A 6,724-nucleotide genomic window follows, 5' to 3' on the forward strand; every position below is an offset into this window, starting at 1 on the left:
GTTTAAATTAGGATGTTTTATTTTTGGTTTATGTATTTTTGTTTTCCATGTTGATGCTATTTAATTCTTTTAGATCTTTGTAGAATTTTCGCCCTTAGAAAGTTGGCAGTCAGTTCAGCAGCTAGGTCCGACTGTTGTCTTATCACTAGAGAGAGTCGTATGAGAGTTTGTAGTTTATATTCAAGACCCACAACTTCTAATAAGTGTGGGGTGTGAGTCGATATGGTGAGAGTATATTATCTAGAAGAATGGAGTTTCTACCATATTTTGATTCTTGTGGTATGGATGAGCTGTTCCTACACCATGTAATTATATTTCGACGCGAGGTAGAAGTATCATCTCAGCTGCCACGACATGGTTGACACTTTCCTATGTCGTGGGGGAGTTTTTTTTCTCAGAAGAGGAGGCTGCCATTCTATATAACACGACGTGGTTGACACTTTCCCACGTCATGGTTACTATACATTGCATTTATTTGCAATCTTTTGCACCACATTTTCGAAGTTGACGTTCTTGATTTTATTTACCGGCAAATTCAGACGCAACAGTTCCAGTTTCTAGTCTTCCAGCAATTTATGGAGCAACTTTTAGTAGCCCCATTCAATCTCGCCATTACTACCCTAGGGGAGTCTGTTCATTTTTCTCAATTTTTACAATTTCTATGTTCTTAATTAGTTTTAGCATACAATCAGGGCATTATATGAAATAAGTATGGGGTAAGGGGTCGAAAAAGTAATTTAAATTGGAAAATTTAAATTTGCTAGATTAGGAAAATTTAAAATTTAAAAATTTATAAACTTGAAAGAATAGTTTAATGTAGGAAAATCTAGTGATAATTTAATACTTTGCTAATACTATATGGGATGATCCGATGAGAACCTAAATGTTTAGTTGAGCCAATATACGTTATAGTGCATTTGTGGCCCCGTTTATTCTAGTGAAATCATAGGACAAAAACACAATCTCGCTTAGTTTGAGGATCGCAATATGTTTAACATCGTGTACTTGAAATGTATCCAGGAAGACCAATGCCTTAACCAATAAAAGTTGAAGTTAAGCGCCACTGCTTAAGCATGTAGGTATTAAGTGAAAAAAAAGAGTTACATGTTAAAGAAAAGAGAGAGTTACAAGAAAAGTTGTAAGAATTTTTGAGTAATCAAAGTATGAAATCCAAAGATCAAAATTCTGAAGAGATTGAAAAGTTGAAGATACCAAAAAAATCAAACAAGAAGGTGGTGAATTCAAAGAAATAAAAGATCAAATTATCAAAGAAGTGAAGAATTCCAAAGAGTTCCATATTGGTATCGAAAAGTTGTAATTTTCTAGGTTATATATGCTTGAGTTTCTTGACCAAAAATACATTGAGGTTAGAAAATTTTCTGCGGATGGATTCGGAGGGATGCATAAAATGAGCGTTGTTCAAAAGAAGTGGGCGAGTGTTTATGAGGATTGTGAGTATTTAGAATTAGGGGGTGTCCTTAGGAAAAATTTTAGACACGAATGTATGTGTTGTGGTCTTGGCACAATGACTGATTTTAAAATGGATTGTTTTATGTGATATTGGTAAATAAAAAAGTAAGTTTGCTTGGGGGCAAGCAAAGGCTAAGTGTAGGGTATTTTGATATGTGTATTTTTATACATATTTTTATACATTATATCTTAATATTTTAGCCTTTATTATTCTTATTTAGAACTAAAAGGTACTTATAATGCTTTAAATTATAATTTACAACTATTAGTTGTCGATAGAGCGAAAAAGAAAAGATTGGAGCGGAATTTGGGCTTGGAAGCAAAAAAGAAAGAAAGATTGTTGAAGGCTGTCATTACGCCCACCGTAATATAAGTTACGCTTAGCGTACTGATGAGACAAGGACTACGCCCCACGTAGATTTACGTACGCCCAACATACTGGGCTTGGTTCCGAAGAATGGATAGGGATGGTTTTCTCACTACGCCTAGCGTACACCGACTTATGCCCAACGTACGTAAGTCGGTTCCAAAGGTTATAAAAAGTGAATATCGGCCAACCAGAGGGAGATTCCGTCTACCATCAATCCTTAGTCGACAAGTAACATATATTTGACCGTTTTTAGGGTCTAGAAGGTGGCCAGAGGGCCGTTAAGCTGACAGGAGCGAAGATTTGAAGGATTACAGAGCATATTCGTGTCGGTAATCATGTGGTTTGTTATCATGACCGTGTTTAGCATTCCACTGTGTTACTACTATGTTTTTACTTTCTGATTTTGGTGTCAAAACCATTTGTTTTGAGTTTATGATTAGATAAAACCTTGATTTGTGGATTAATTGTTATAGTGGATTGTTTATTTATGTTTAATTTATCTTGTCAAGCTTGTTAAAAGATCCTTATATGTTAATGACAATTATTTTCTATTAATTATTAAGTATATTGAGTTGTATGAACATCTGCTTGATTGCTTGCCTCTTATGATTTTGATGACCATCAAGATTATATGCCTCGGAATAGCAAACGTGAAACTAGGGTTAACTAGGAAATAAGTAAGTTAATGTGTGAGCCTTGTGTAACGTACCATCAACAAGAGGTTAATTAAATTAGTAATTTGATTAACTATTATTACAAGTCTTGCTTGATACGAACTGAACACTAGGAATCATGTTAGGTTAACCAATTGATCACTGTTTGAATTGACTTGTTTGCTAAAGGATTAATAATGGTGAACATGAACATCATCATCTTAGAAATCGGTGAACATGAATAAATAAATTTGTGTATCTATGACTTTAAGGTGTAATTTGTCTAAACTAAAGTACCTAAATAGATTTGTCTTCATATCAGTTTATCGAGTATTGCTATTTAGTTATTCGTTTGAGATTTAATAATACATTTATTTATTCATTTTGTGTGTTTTGTAACCTATAATCAAACATTTTAAATTAATTCACTACCATTCCCCTTGTGTTCAACACCCTTGCTTATCAAAGTTATACTATATTCGATCGGATTCACTTTTTGTAAGGTATGGTTTAGATGCGATAAATTATGAATTATAAATAAAAAAACTAGTGCATTAAATATTCACATCAATGCCTTTGTGTCTTTACCTTTTGGACGGATTATCTCTATTACACACATAAAAATCATAACTTTATGGAGATGCATGTCCAATGCATGTTCTTTTAATCTCACAAAGTGTCATATTCTTACCAGAATATTCTTCATATATATTTTGTTTTGGAAGATTCAACCAGTTAAGTGTTCCTTATCCCCAAATTCTGTAAGAATATTTGATTCTCTGTTAAGTTAAAATAATTCTTAATCTTTTTTAAAGAATACATTATGTTTTATGAAATTCTTATTTGTATTACTTTTTAAATGTTATTAAAAAATATGTCAATGTTGCAATAAAATATTATTATTTTAATGCAAATTGTTATTTTTTAGAATATATGCATATGGATTTTTTAAGAATATTTCTTGTTAAAGCGAATCATTCGAACAAAGTTATACTTTATAAGAATGACAAGAATACGTGTTCATAGTAATATGATATAACCTTGTTTTGTTAGAAAAAAATAATGTAATTATCCATATTTAATTTTATTAAATAAGATAAATAAGAATTTAACAAAATACCATCAAATTAAGAGATAATAAGGAATCTTTCATTTTAAAAAATAGGTTAATAGACTAAAATAAACTTACAATTAATTAAATATAATTACATAGTAAACGCTATTATAAGTTATAGTAATATGCACCCTTAAATCGTAAACCATTCATTAGTTTAATCCAATAAACTAAAAATAATCATACAATCATATAATATTGTAGTTATCATGACTATAAATAGTATTTATGTAATGGTAGGGTTCTATTTATTTTAAATCTTCCACATTCAATAACTTTCTATGTGAGTTATCTTCAAGAGTGTGTTTATAACCTTATTCGATTATAGGTTACCTATTGATAGTATAAAACTATTTACCAATAAATTAATTCGTTTATCAGTACGTATTTTGTGTTTATACCTTTACTAGATTATAACTCGTGGAAACTACGGTCGGTATATTTAAAATTTTTATATAGATAAAAGAAATAATAAATGTAAAAAATAAAAACTAAGATATTGTCAATTGTAAGTAATTATGAATTAATTTGTTAAGCAAAGTAAACTTAATAATGTTATTAGAATTTGATTTTGTATTTTTAAAATTTAAATTGAATTTGATTTGTTACAAAAAAAAAATAATAATATAAATCATAGAAAATTTTCATGTATCAAAAAGACATTTTAAAAAACTGACACGTATCATTTTTAAGTTTCATTTATTAGAAGAGATAGTTTGATTGATAAGCAAGGGACTATTAAGATAAATGTAAATAACACAAGTGAAATACTCATAAACTAATTACTTTAATTAATACATTTTTCATACACTCATGAGAGGTAACCAAGAATAAACTATGGATATAAACACACTCCCGAGGATAACTTTCATATAGAAAGATATGAAATACAATCTAGAAGACTATTCTAACAAGACCTGACATTACATAAATATTAGGTCACCGCCGTAATGAGCAATCTCTAAGAATCAGGAATTCTTCATGCACCTAAGGACATTTTATCTTCACTTACATTAGATCTGATCCTTATCACGAAGTATTAGGATCAACTTCTTGATACACAAGTTTACTTGAACCACATTGTGGAGTCTTCAACCTCCTCGCCACGAGACAACATAGACACCCATTATTGAAGCCTTCAACTTCACATTAATTATGACTACAGGGTGAGATAGTTTCACTTATCAAATTATTGGGTTTGACCAACCATGCTTGTTTGATTTACAAGGCACATCCATTTTGGTTGATAGTACATGTGAATATGTTTGTGTAAATCATGATTAATTAATATGCAAGGCTAATTTTACATATTACTCCATATCTTAAGGACGAGATGTGTTGTTATATATATCCATGGTTAGCATACCGCAGACAATATATCTTAGTCGTCGCTTTGTTAGTCCCTACAACCAAGCGATAGTAATTGATAGTATATGTATAACCGCCTAGCCTCGGCTCGATGTATTGGCCACTACTTCCTTAGCCTTGGCCATGAAACTATTGTTTTGGCTATGTCACCACAAATATTTTTAGGGGTTATTGAGATCCAATTTACTGATTATTTATGTACTTCACCTTGGAAAATTGGTTTTCAATTAGGGTGATTTTAGAAACGTTTGTAGTAGTTGTTCGATTAGTGTTTTTGGTTTCGATCCATTTAATTTTTCCGTATTCATTTTTGGTGTATTCGCAGTATATTTTTAAAACAAGTTTAAAGGCATATATATATATATATGATATGATCATTTTACATTCATATATTTTCGAAACATACAAAGCTACAACCGATCTCCAACTCCCTACCATATTTAGTATTTGGTGGGACACGTGATAGCCAATATGTTCCCTTAGTGTGCGACACAAACTAGAAAAGTCAGTTACATATAAGTGCACAACTAATAACATGACATTCTCAATCCTTCTGTATATTTGGGAGTTTGAAAGACAATCATAAAGGTAGATTTCAACCACTGTCGTACCTCAAGTGGTTTGTCTTCTAAAATGATCCACAGCAAAGATTTTGCGGGACACCTCAAAACCTTACAAAAGGCAGTTCATCACCAACTGGTTTGCAAAATAACCACATGACATAAACCCTAGAAACTTCATCACAAACCGTATATAAGTGCATGGCTTCCATGATGATCTTCCTCAACAAACAGGTTTGTGAACTTTCAGTCATCATACTATCAAGAATTATAATGTTTAAAAGCAATCTTATCCCTCTTACAGGTTCTTCCAAGAAACACCCTACTTATCGTGGAGTGAGGCGTAGAGGAAACAATGGAAAATGGGTTTCTGAAATCCGTGAGCCAAAATCCCCTAACCGGATATGGCTTGGTACATTCGCCACTGCTGAAATGGCTGCGGTGGCTTATGACGTGGCAGCACTCGCACTCAAAGGTAGAGATGCGAAGCTTAATTTTCCCGACGCTGCTTCTTCTTTGCCAGTTCCTGCTTCTTCTGCTTCTCGTGATATCCAGGCTGCTGCCACTAGTGCAGCAGCAGCTGCGGGGGCAGCCATGGATGCTTTGGTAAGCTGTCATAGTGGTGATGTTACAGCTGAGCCACCAGTGATTTGGATTGCCGATGAGTTTATCGATGAGGATTTAATATTTGATATGCCTAATATGATAAACAGCATGGCTGAAGGGATGCTTCTTAGCCCCCCTCGTTTTGACTTCATAAGCGAAGAGAGTGCAACCGGAACTGCATTTGACCACAGCCTATGGAATTATACCTGAGTTGTCGATTTGTTCAACTCTACTTGATGTTTATATATGTCCGGTGTTTTTATTTCTGTTTGTATATATTATATTATGTAATCGACGAAGAAAACGTAAAAGATAGCAAGGGTAAGAAAAGTATGGGGATGGTTAGGGCTACAGTGATTAATGTAGTCGAACATCCATCGTAAGATATACGTACGTATTGCGGGTTTTTTTATCTGAGAACAGGCATCTTGAAGTAAGATATCTTAGAATAGACACTTTGAGAGTGATACGGATGCTTCATTGTCAGTTCGATGTTTTACCAATAAGTTAGGTGCATATGATTAAACCGAAGAACATAAATTACGGTTTTCTTAGTCAATGGTGCGTCTTATTTTGATTGTGA

The 6,724-nt window shown here is 32.6% G+C and overlaps 1 pseudogene; it reads left to right on the top strand.

The window, feature by feature from the left end:
• Positions 1 to 5,736: 5,736 nt before the first annotated feature.
• On the top strand, positions 5,737 to 6,351 carry LOC145089222 (ethylene-responsive transcription factor ERF024 pseudogene; annotated as a pseudogene).
• Positions 6,352 to 6,724: the final 373 nt, after the last annotated feature.

This window comes from Lactuca serriola, chromosome 2 (genome assembly GCF_051521515.1).
Source record: "Lactuca serriola cultivar US96UC23 chromosome 2, Lser_US96UC23_V15, whole genome shotgun sequence".
Classification (NCBI taxonomy): Eukaryota; Viridiplantae; Streptophyta; class Magnoliopsida; order Asterales; family Asteraceae; genus Lactuca; species Lactuca serriola.